At 39.5% G+C, this 12,655-nt stretch overlaps 1 long non-coding RNA gene across 9 annotated transcripts in view; it reads right to left on the bottom strand.

The window, feature by feature from the left end:
* LOC143650304 (uncharacterized) overlaps positions 1-11,750 on the bottom strand; it is a 149,227-nt gene extending 137,477 nt beyond the window's left edge. For 7 of the 9 annotated variants that reach the window (XR_013159511.1, XR_013159512.1, XR_013159514.1 and 4 more), the window contains exon 1: positions 10,931-11,750. This is a non-coding gene — a long non-coding RNA (uncharacterized LOC143650304). Of the gene's footprint in view, positions 1-1,221; positions 1,661-10,930 lie in introns of those variants that run through there. The other 2 variants (XR_013159508.1, XR_013159509.1) reach the window with 2 other exon arrangements.
* Positions 11,751-12,655: the final 905 nt, after the last annotated feature.

The raw sequence follows: 12,655 nt of genomic DNA, 5'->3' as shown, positions 1-12,655 counted from the left end.
GTGTCAGTGGCTAAGAGAGTTCAAATAGAGTGGAGAGGCTATTCTGGAGGTTGCTCTTATGCAAGCTTCAGGTAGACACTGCTACCTGTCATGATCTGTCAACCCCCAACCAGAACCATTCCAGCCAATCTTAAAGAATACCTGGGGCAATATATAAGATTCTACAAACTTCCATGCAGTAGGGTAACTTTCCAGAAACCTACAACTTCCACATGGGTTCCTGGACCAGATAAGTCCTGAAACCTAGAGGGCCCAGCCTCTCCAGAACATCAGCTAGTTCCATCTACTTACCCCATATTATTGACAGCCCCTTCCAACATGAGAAAGTTAGAATGGACATACCCAAAATATCCCTAAAGACTGGGAGAAAGATCAAAGATGATGGTGGAATTATACAGAGAAGGTAGGGTTTAACAAACGAGTATGATTGCTGAGTCATTATATTGATATTTCTTTCAGTCTCCAATATCTTAGGGCAGCTAGACGTAAAACCTAAGATTGTGGAATTGCAACCCATATTATTAAAATTTGTTCAATAAACTATTGTTGCACTGTGCTTTCAAATTTATTGCTTTTTTGTACATAGGTTATTTTTCACAAAAAAGTCATTTGTGATGATAAAAAAAATATTCATTCCTTCTAGTCTGCAATGTTTTGAAGCAGCTAAAAGGAAAAATCTGAGATGACGGTATGGTAACCCGTGACAAACTTTGGGATCTATCCTGTAACTACTTGTTGAAGAGTGCTTTGAAAACTATTGTTTTTTTTCTTTCTTTGCATTGTACATATGCTATATTATACAATAAAAAAGTTAGAAAAAAATGACCCTAGAGTTTAGTTTTTCCCTGTGTGTGGACATTTTATATTCCCCAATCAGAAATAAGCTATGAAGTTAGGACAGGGCTAATATCTATATATTTTATTTAATAGATTAGACGCGTGTTCGCCATGTGCCCTTCCAGCCGAGAGAGAAACCATGACTGTGTTCGCCATGTGCCTTCTCGATGAGAGAGAGAGACCCTGAATTTCATCGGCCTTCTTGAACCAAGGTATCTTTCCCTGGATGGATGCCTTAGATTGGACATTTCCATAGACTTGCTTTAACTGGGACACTTTCTCAGTCTTAGAACTGTAAGCTAGCAACTTATTAAATTCCCCTTTTAAAAGCCATTCTGTTTCTGGTATATTGCATAACGGCAGCTAACAAACCAGAACACTCACCTTCCCTGCTCTTTTGGTGAGCAACTGTGTCAACTTTCTCCTTGGATCTTGTTCAACAATTCTGGTTCTCAGCTAGGTCAAATTAAGCTCCACTACGGTCAGTCTCGTATTGCTGAATGGTGGGGACTCTGGAGATCATCTGGTCTTGATCAAGGGACAGATAAGAAATTTGTATTTATGTGGGTCTTTTTAATTCCATTTTCTTGAGGGATATGACAGCTACTAATATTTGTGGATACCACTACTTGTCACCATGTTACAAGATTAGATTTACTTCGATTGTCTACTAGTCTCCACCTTGGAGTTCACTGGGCATTTTCTCTATCACTTTAGCACTTATATTTTGCAGCTATAGATAAAAATCCTTTTGTAGTACTTCTTGTTATGACAATGCATGTATATATATTCACACATGCACTCTTATGGGTTCCTCTCACTGCAAAAATGAGTCCTCTCAAAATTCCAGATAAACACTAAAGAGTATAATGGCACACATTTGTAATATAGTTTTAGACAAACAGTAAAAATTAAGCTATAATATTTCTGGATATACATTTGCCTGGTAATGTAACTATAAAAAAAAAACCAAGAAAATGATTATCATCAAATTCATTCAGCAAAAATAGCAAATGGGTACTCTTCAAAAATATCCAGCTCCAACTCAGGAACTGCTACAGACTGAAAGAGACTAAGCAGAAGTAATAACTAAAGGTAGTTTGGGAATCCTGGAAGGGATTCTGGAACAGATAAAGGCCACCTGAAATGTTGATTTCCTAGTTCTGATCATTGTAATTATGGCTATGCAAAAGGCCAATATCAGGGGAAAATGGATGAGTGATACATAGAAATGCTGTAATAATTTTACAACTTTTTGTATGTATATTTAAAATAGAAGTTACAAAACTCGGCGTAAGGAACAACTTTGTGGTGGGCAGTGTGATGAGTGGGACAAGCCATAGAAGGTGGGGGGGTGTTGGCGATATTGAAATCTTACTCTAGGTGGCTGGTACACACCTGCTTTCATGTGTTTGCTTTCTGATGATCATTGAAACTCTAAGATTTTGCTTTGGTACTTCTATGTATTCTATCATCTTCTACAAACAAAAATAGATTAAAGACCATTTATAATATGATTGTCTCATAAAACCCTGTTGTTGCCTCCATCCTTAAGTTGTAAGAGTTATTTAGTTTCCCAAAATCCCTGAAAACTATTCCTTGGCCACGAGGAACCCACATAGTCACTTTGAATGGGTTTATGCAAACGTCCTCTGGAGGGCCACCTGAGCCTTAGCTGGTAAAATAGGCTCTCAGCTCAACTCAGAAATCCAGGATCCTGGAGCCCAAGAAGGCCAGAACATTGCCTCCATCCTGGACCACCTGCTCCTCTGGATTCAGAATCATGAAACTTGAAGGTGGACATGCTTTCTTATGCAATGTTGTGCTTAAGTAAAACATTAATCCATGGAAAATTACCTTGGAATAAAAATGTTAGTGAAAAACACTAGTGGAGTTTTAATAAAATAGGTTTTATATTGCATAGAATAATATGCATTTAAATAATTATAAATAATGTTTAAAAAGAAATTAAATATACTTGCTAGAATGGTAAACTGGAAATACAAGCACGTTAAGTATTCAATGAAAATCTTACAAAAAAATAGCTGCAAATAATTGTGTCCAAATTATTCTTTCCCCTATAAAGTAGCATTGTGGTTAATGTGCCAGTTTGAAAGGATGTATGTACCCTAGAAAAGCCATGTTTTAATCCTAATCCCATTTTGTAAAAGCAGCCATTTCTTCTAATCCCTATTCAGTACTGTATGTTGGAAACTTTAATTAGATCATCTCCCTGGAGATGTGAATCAATCAAGAGTGGTTGTTAAATGATTAGATGGAGATGTGTCTCCACATATTCAGGTGGGTCTTGATTACCTTACTGGAATCCTTTAAGAGAGGAAAGATTTTGGAGAAAGTGGGAGATTCTGAGAGAGCAGAGAATGACATAGCCCCAAGAAGCAGAGAGTCCACCAGCCAGCGACCTTTGGAGATGAAGAAGGAAAATGCTTCCCAGGGAGCATCATGAAACAGGAATCCAGGAGAGAAAGCTAGCAGATGATGCCGTGTTTGCCACGTGCCCTTCCAGCCGAGAGAGAAACCCTGACCCTGTTCGCCATGTGCCTTTCCACTCGAGAGAGAAACTCTGAACTTCATCAGCCTTCTTGAACCAAGGTATCTTTTCCTGAATGCCTTAGATTGGACATTTCTATAGACTTGTTTTAATTGGGACTTTTTCTCAGCCTTGGAACTGTAAACTACCAATTTATTGAATTCCCCTTTTTAAAAGCATTCTGTTTCTGGTATATTGTATTCCGTTAGCTAATAAACTAGAACAGTTAACATTCTTTGTTTAGTTTAAATAATAAAAGGGCGAGCATTGCCTAAGAAAGCTTTTTAAGGCAATAAACTTCTGGGATTTGATAATTACAAAAATTTATCTGAAAAAAATAAGTAAGAAAACCTTCTGGGCAAGCTATTTTTAGCAACAAACCAAGTAATTGTGTGTATGGGATTTTTATTTAATTCACTGTATTATTCTGATTGCTTCTGGAATGGCTGTAAAGTTAAAGTGAGATATGCCATCGAAAGCACAGTACCTGGCAGAGGCTGCTCCATATAGAACGGTCATGAGGCTATGAGAATTAACACCCAAGAGCTCTCACCCAAAGCCAGCTGCGGACATAAGTGTTCCCACCAACTTTCCTCCCTATTTAATAAGGAAGATATTATGATGTCCCAAACTGTACAGAAACTCTGAGGATGGTAAATACTCCTGTCTCAAAGGACCCACTCTCATGTACGCTGACCCTCAACACTGTGCCCCTAACTGAGATGTACCCTGGTGATTACCTACCAGAGAATTAGGTACTAGGAAAAAGCTCTACTTATATGATCATATTTAATGCGTACAAAAGGATGAAACTGAGGCACAAAGAAGTTAAGTGACCGTACCCCTAGCGGGGGAGCTAGAGTTGAAACCCAGCTCATCTGCGCTGTTAAACACAGCACACCACTGCCACTGAAATAATGATGATGGCAACTAAATACCTGCTGTTCCAGTTTGCTAGCTGCCAGAATGCAACATACCAGAAACGGAATGGCTTTTAAAAAGGGGAATTCAATAAATTACTAGTTTACAGTTCCAAGGCTGAGAAAATGTCCAATTAAAACAAGTCTACAGAAATGTCCAATCTAAGGTATCCAGGGAAAGATACCTTGCTTCAAGAAGGCCGATGAAGTTCAGGGTTTCTCTCCCAAGTGAGAAGGCACATGGTGAACACGGTCAGAGTTTCCCTCTCAGCTGGAAGGGCACATGGTACACACGGTACCATCTCCCAGCTTTCTCTCCTGGCTTCTGGTTTCATGAAGTTCCCCGGGAGGTGTTTTCCTTCTTCATTTCCAAAGGTCACTGGCTCATGGACTCTCTGCTTCATGGTGCTGCAGCATTCTCTACTCTCTCTGAACCTCCATTCTCTGAAACGTTACCTTTTATATGACTCAAATTTATCAAGACCCACCCAAATGGGTGGAGACATGTCGTCACCCAATCCAGCTTAAAAACCACTCTTGATTTAATCACATCTCCAGGGAGATGATCTGATTAGAGTTTCAAACATACAGTATTGAATAGGGATTATTCTGCCTTTACAAAATGGGATTTAGATTAAAACATAGCTTTTCTAGGGGACATATGTCCTTTCAAACCAGCACACCTGCTCAAGGCAGAAAGTACTTAATGTCAAAAAGAAAAACAAAATAACAACCATACCTTCCAAAGTACCCACAATAAGACTGTCTTATTTCGTAGTTGGTTTACATGTTTGTCATAGTTGGTTTACATATTTGTTGTCTTATTCCCCTATTAACACAAATTGTTTTAAGACTACATCAAGCAAGATAGAGCGCTTTTGTTAACTAGCCAAAAGGTAGCAGAAATATGAGATTAAGGTATTTCCCAGTGTCTCTTACCAAAGTCAAAACAGAATCTGATTATAACTTTGAGATTCCTATAGCTTTCTCCCTGCAAAGACACCTTAGCACGCCAAGGAATAAAGTGGAAAAATCTAAAAGGCTCAGATAAGAGTCACAAATGGCTGTCAGTAAAGTATAGGGTATAAGACACTTAATGAATCATGAGAAATTCCTGATTCGAGTTGTAACTGGAGAATCCACAGTGAAATGAAGGACCCAGAGCTCCCTGTGCCTTAAGGAGTGACAGAAATGGGAAGTTACAGATTTGAAGCTATCTCTGTTTTAAGAAAAGTCTCCCCTTTCTTAACTTTTGATTACCACTAAGCAACAAAGGAAACAATGGCAGAAAAAGCCTAGGTGACGTGTTCAAGAACACTAGCCCCAGAAACAACAAAGCCAAGATTCAAACTTCTATTGGTTGAACTCCAAGCAGAACTTATTAATACACCTCTAAATGGCCTCTGAATTTGGAGGGCTGGTGTTGAAATAATAAAATCAATAAACTATGAAAAGGAAAGAAACAAACATAAAAACCAATCACCTTAAGAGCAGAACAATCACCTATAAGGCATACACAAAGGTAAATGACAGAGTATTTTAATGAAATCTATAGGAAAACAGAAGAATCTCACTGATTCTGTTTTTTGGGTAAGGACAGGGTATTTTCCCAGAGGAAATGGGAACTCAGCTTGTCAGCAGAGAAACCATCACAAAGACCAGATTTGAGAAGGATGTTTCAGGCCTAGGGATGTCTTTAACGTCTGATCTTAGCAACATGAGGCCAAATCATGGCACATAATACCAAAAGGTCCACAAGGCAAGAATACTGTTTGTACTGCCTTTAATTGCACAAACAGACCAATCATTTAAACAAACAACTCTTGAGCACACATTATAGGCTGTCAACTATAGGCACTGGGCAAATATAAATGAATATGACATGTTTTTCTTTCATATGTTATGATAAGGCTAGAGTAGTAGGTGACAGTAGTTGTTGTCATCTTTATTTTTATTATTATTGACTTGATTAATGGTAGTCAACCTAATGAATGCTTACTAATTTCTAAGTATGCTTCATGGGTTATCTGACAAACACGCTTACATTAATTTCTTAAATTCAATCCCTAGGATGTCCTAAATCTGCACTAAAATTCTGAAATACCTGCCTAGTTCATTAACATTCAGGTTAAAGTCTCTCCTCTCTTCTCAAGCTTTAAATACCAAACAACCCCTCTATCCTCCTCATTCACAGATGCTCTCCTTGCTCTTACCTGCACTGAAAAATAGAAGCTGTCAGAAGAGAATCTACTGTTGCTATCTGTTCTAGTTTGCTAGCTGCCAAATGCAATATACCAGAAATGGAATGGCTTTTAAAACGGGGAATTTAATAAGTTGCTACTTTACAGTTCTAAGGCCAAGAAAATGTCTCAATTAAAACAAGTCTATAGAAATGTCCAATCAAAGGCATCCAGGAATAGATACTTTGGTTAAAGAAGACCAGTGAAGTTCATAGTTTCTCTCTCAAGTGGAAGGGCACATGGCAAACAGAGTCAGAGTTTCTCTCTCATCTGGAAAGGCACATGGTGAACACGGTCAGGGTTCCTCTCTCATCTGGGAGGACACATGGAGAGCATGGCATCATCAGCCAGCTTTCTCTCCTGGCTTTCTGTTTCATGAAGCTCCCCGGGAGCATTTTCCTTCTTCATCTCCAAAGGTCGCTGCCTGGTGTTCTCTGCTTCACGTGGCTATGTCGTTCTGCTCTGCTCTCTCTCAGAGCTCTCATTCTCCAAAATGTTTCCCCTTTTATAGGACTTGAGAAACTAATCAAGACCCACCCAAATGGGTGGAGACACATTTCCCCCAATTCAGGTTAACAACCACACCTGACTGGTTTACATCTCCAGGGAGATGATCTAATTACAGATTCAAACATACACGATTGAATAGGGATTATTCTGCCTTTACAAAATGGGATTTATATTAAAATATGGCTTTTCTAGGGGACACATTCTTTCAAACCAGCACACCACATATGTCTGCTTTAGCTCCTGTTAATCTGTCTATGGTTGATAAAAAGGCCATGGTTCTGAAGACAGTCATCCTTTACTCTTCTACAAAGGTGTCAATATTCCATCACTCTCAAGTCTCAGACCTCTGAAAGCTTCTCCACTGCTCAATCCATCAACATATTTTTCTTTGTATTGAATTGTTCCCTTGGACATATTAGCATGTTTCACATCTTGAAGTGAAAAAAACCTCATTTAATACCCATAAATGATAAGTGAGATAAACTTGTGGTAAAGCCCATGTTCCAACTTTCAGCAGAGCACATGCAGTGGACAATTAAAAAGATAGAGAATAGGAGGTAGAGATGATACCGATGAGAATAAGCAGCCTGAGTACACAGCAGATGCACATCTGGGTTTCACAGAAGAATGCATCTACACAAGCTGGTCTGAGAACTGCAGGAATCTCAGAAAGAATGGTTGATATGGGCGCTACAGGAGGGGACGTGCATGGTGATAAGGGTGAGCAGAAAGCCATCCTGTGAGGGCTCCTCACCTGACATCTGTGGGCCTTCACTAAGCTCCTCCAGAACACAACTCTGGGCTCTGGCTTGCTTAGCATCTCATGGGAAGGCACATGGCAACTGCTAGGCCCTGCATCTCCAAACACCTGGGTATCCTCTTGGCTCTGTCAACTCTAAAACAACTGTCCTCCAAGCATCTGCATCAGCACTGCGCTTTCTCCAAAATGTTTCTTCTTTTAAAGGGCTCTGGTAAGCTAATCAAGACCCTTCTTGGATGGGTGGGGGGGTCACATCTCCATCTAATCAAAAGGTCACACTCACAGTGGGACATGCCACATCTCTGTGGAGATAATCTAATAAAAATCTTCCACCCTATACTATTGAATCAGGATTAAAAGAAAGGGCTGCTCCAACAAGATTAGATCAGGATTAAAACATGGCTTTTCTGGGGTACATAATATTTTCAAACCAGCACAGTTGTGTTTTGCTTTCATTCATCTCAAGATATTTACTGATTTCTCTTGCACTTTCTTCTTAGACCCACTGATTTTCTTAATAACCTCCATACATTTGTGAATTTTCCAGTTCTCTGCCTGTTACTGATTTCCAGCTTTATTCCATTATAATCAGAGAGAGTGCTTAGTATAATTTCAATCTGTTAAAATTTATTAACAACTGTTTTGTGCCCTGGCATATGGTCTATCCTGGAGAATGTTCCATGCACACTTAAGAAGAATGTGTATCATTAATAATGCTGCTATAAACATCAGTGTGCAAATGTCACTTTGTGTTCTGGCCTTCATTTCCTAGTAATGGGATTACTGGATCATATGGCAAAATTCTATACTTAGCTTCCTGAGAAGCCACCAAACTGCCTTCCAAAGCCATAGCACCATTTTACATTCCCACCGATAGCGGACATGTGTGCCTCTTTCTCCACATCCTCACCAGCACTTTTTGTTTTGTTTTTTTGATAATGGCCATTCTAGTGGGTGTGAGATGATATCTCATAGCAATTTTTTTCTTTTTTTTTAAACTTTTCTTTTTTTATTTTTTAAATACACGGGCAAGCACCAGGAATCAAACCCAGGTCTCTGGCATGGAAGGCAAGAGCTCTGCCACTGAGCCACTGTGGCCCACCCCTCATAGTAGTTTTGATTTGCATTTCCCTAACAACCAGGGAAGCTGAGCATCTTTTTATATGCCTTTTAGCCATTTGTAGTTTCTCGTCTGAAAAGTGTCTGTCTGTTCACGTCTTTTGCCCATTTTTTAACCTGGTTGTTTGCCTTTTTGTTTTGAGTTCTAGAATCTCTTCATATATTCTGATATTAAACCTTTATCTAACGTGCGGTTTCCAAATATTGTCTCCCATTGCATAGGCTGCCTTCTTATTGTCCTGACAAAGTTCTTTGATGCACAGAATATTTAATTTCGAGGAGACCCCATCTATTTATTTTTTCATTGCTTGGGCTTTGGGTGTAAAGTCTAGGAAACCATCTCCTATCATAAGATTTATAAGGTATTGCCCTATGTTTTCTTCTAAAAGTTTTACAGTATTAGCTCTAATGGTTAGACCTTTGATCCATTTTGATCCATTAACTTTTGTATAGGCAGTGAGAGATGGATTCTCTTTCATTCTTTTGCATATGGACATCCAGTTCTCCAAACACCATTCATTGAAGAGGTTGCTCTGTCCTAGCTGGGTTTGTTTGACCACCTTATCAAAGGGGGTTAGTGCTTAATTGGTACAGTTTCTGTTTGGGGTGATAGGAAAGTTTTGGTCATCGATGACAGTGATGGTAGCACAGCATTGTGAATGCAATTAACACCAATGAATTATAGATTTGAATGACGATAAATGGGTTAATTTTAAATTGTACATATGTTATTAGAATAATTAAAAAAAACTCATAGGACTGTGCAACACAGTGAACCCTATAAAACACAGACTACAGTTAATAGTTATAATTATAATAACATTGTTTCATCAGTTGTAACAAAGGCACCACCCTAACGCAAGTTGTCAATAGAAGGGAAAACTATGTATGGGGGGAGCGGTATATGGGACCTCTATATTTTCTGCATGATTTTTCTGTAAACTTACAACTTCACTAATAACTTTTTTTTTTTTCGCATGGGCAGGCACCAGGAATCAAACCCGGGTCTCCAGCATGGCAGGCAAGAACTCTGCCAGGCAAGAACCATGGCCCGCCCACTAATAAATTTTTAAAATACAAAATAAAGCTAAAAAAATAGGCAATCATTTCATATACACAACACCAAAAGCAAAAGCTATAAAAGAACATATGATTAGTTGGTCTTCATCAAAGTGAAAATTTGGGGCTTGATAGGACACCATCAACAGAATTAAGATAAAACCAAAAGAACAGAAAATACTTGCAAGTCATATTCATGGATTCCTTTATCAAGAATATATAAAGTACTCCTACCATTCAATGATAAAGGACATAAACCTATCAGAAATTATTAAACAACTAGAGCAGACTTTTCTTCAGAGATGATATATGGCCAATTTACAGATAAAAAGATATGCAGCATTATGTGTCATTAGGAAGATGCAAATTAAAACAGTAAGATATCAATTCACAGTCCCTAGGATGGCTACAAAGAAAGATAAGTGTTGGCAAAGATGAGGAGAAATGTCATCCCTCATATACAGCTAATGGGAATGCAAAATGGTGCAGCCATGTTGGAACACTTTGACAGTTCCTCAAATAATTAAACAACGAGTTAGCATATGACACAGTAATTCCCTTCCTAGATACCTATCCTAGAGAAATTAAAACACATCCACACAAAAACTTGTAAATGATTGCCCACGGCAGCATTATTCGTAACAGCCAAGAAGTAGAAACAACCCAAATCTCCATTAACTAATGGGCAGAGAAACAAAATGTGGTGTATCTACACAATGGAGTACTACTTGGCAAAAAAATGGATGAAATTCTGACAATTTGCCAATTGGTCAGAATTCTTATTAATTATAAGGTTGTGGTACTTTTTGCCCATTCTGTCATTTCTCCATTTATAGTATATCTGATAAATTATGCCACGTGCACATTTTGCAGGTTTACTGACATATAAATGACACATAATATATGGCACATAAAGTAGATCATGAGGACTTACATGCATGAAAACACTATCGCCATCAAGTTATGAACTTCTTCCTCAAGATGCTCACGTGACCATCTGCACTCCAGCCCTCTTTCCACTCTCCATCTTCCACGACGAGTGATCTGCCTTCTCCCACTATAGTTTACCGCACATTTCCCAGGTTCTAAATGGAATCCAGAAGAATGTCTGGCTTCTCTCCCTCGGCATCACTATTTTCAGATTCTCCCATGTGGTGGTGGTTGCCACGGTCTTCTTTCTCACTGACGAGTAATTGCACTGTATGGGCATACCACCATATTTGATCCACCTACAGGTGGGCACTGGGGTCCTACAAACAGGCTGTGATGAGCATTCACGTGCAATCCAGAAGCCGTGATGACTCTTGTTTTCATTTCCCAGCTGCCAGAACGGGTGTGGTGGCTGAGAAAGGTACTGCCTCACGGCTTCCCAGGCTGCGAGCCGCTTCCTCCCGCTGTCTTGAGCTTCCTTGGCCTGGCCACACCCGACCATGCACGCGGCAGTGTCTTCTCCGGTGGCGTCCACCTGCCGCGTCCAGTCCCCTCGGCTTAGGAGGAATCAGCCCTGCGGGCAGAGGCCCCTCATCGGTTTGGGGGCCTCACCAATAACGTCCACAACGTCCACGCCCACAGGACGCCTTCCATGGGGCATGACTCAATCCCCAACAAAAATGGAGTTATCCTTGACGTCTGTCCTTTTCCTTCGCTTCTCTGGCTATAAAACAAAGCATTCTTAATTTGATTTAATTTCAATTTAAAGCGCATTGGGGTTCCCTGCCGGGTTTGCTAGGACCCGTTTTTCCGGGTACAGGAGGTCCCGCTGCAACGTGCCTACCTAGGCGCATGCGCACTGTCCCATGCCCCCCCACCTCGACTGCCCCATCCCCCCCACCCCACGCACGGGAAGAACTGCGCCTGCGCCCGTGCCCGCGCATGCGCCCGGCCAAAGCCTGCGCCTAGGGCGTGGCTGTGTCCCTAGTGACAGGTCGCAGCTGAGAAGTCACAAGGTTGAGTAGAGGGAGTATGAGAATTATGGAAATTAATCATGAAATAGAGTGTTTGAGAAAAGTATTATACGCTTTTGGAAGATGAATGAAGTGTTCTTTTTTTTTTTTACTTTTTTAAAATTTATTTATTAATTAAAAAAATAAAGTAAAACAACATACATAATCAGTAATTCACAATATCATCACTTAGTTGCATATTCAGCATTTCTTAGAACATTTGCATTAATTCAGAAAAAGAAATAAAAAGACAATAGAAAAAGAAATAAAATGAACACAGGGAAGAAAAAAAGAAGATTATGCCTACCATAACCCTTACCCCTTGCTTTCATTGATCACTAGCATTTAAACTAAATTTATTTTAGCATTTGTTCCCCCTATTATTTATTTTTATTCCATATGTTTTACTCATCTGTTGACAAGGTAGATAGAGGAGGATCAGACACAAGGTTTTCACAATCACACAGTCACATTGTGAAAGCTATATCATTATTCAGTCATCCTCCAGAAACATGGCTACTGGAACACAGCTCTACATTTTCAGACATTTCCCTCCAGCCTCTCCATTACATCTTGAATAACAAGATGATATCTACTTGATGCATAAGAATAACCTCCAGGATAACCTCTCAACTCTATTTGGAATCTCTCAGCTATTGACGCTTTATCTCATTTCCCTCTTCCCCCTTTTGGTCGAGAAGGTTTTCTCAATCCCT

This window comes from Tamandua tetradactyla, chromosome 11 (genome assembly GCF_023851605.1).
Source record: "Tamandua tetradactyla isolate mTamTet1 chromosome 11, mTamTet1.pri, whole genome shotgun sequence".
Lineage (NCBI taxonomy): Eukaryota > Metazoa > Chordata > Mammalia > Pilosa > Myrmecophagidae > Tamandua > Tamandua tetradactyla.
The sequence above is the reverse complement of the archived record's forward strand: the minus strand, read 5'-3'. Positions and strand labels throughout refer to the sequence as shown.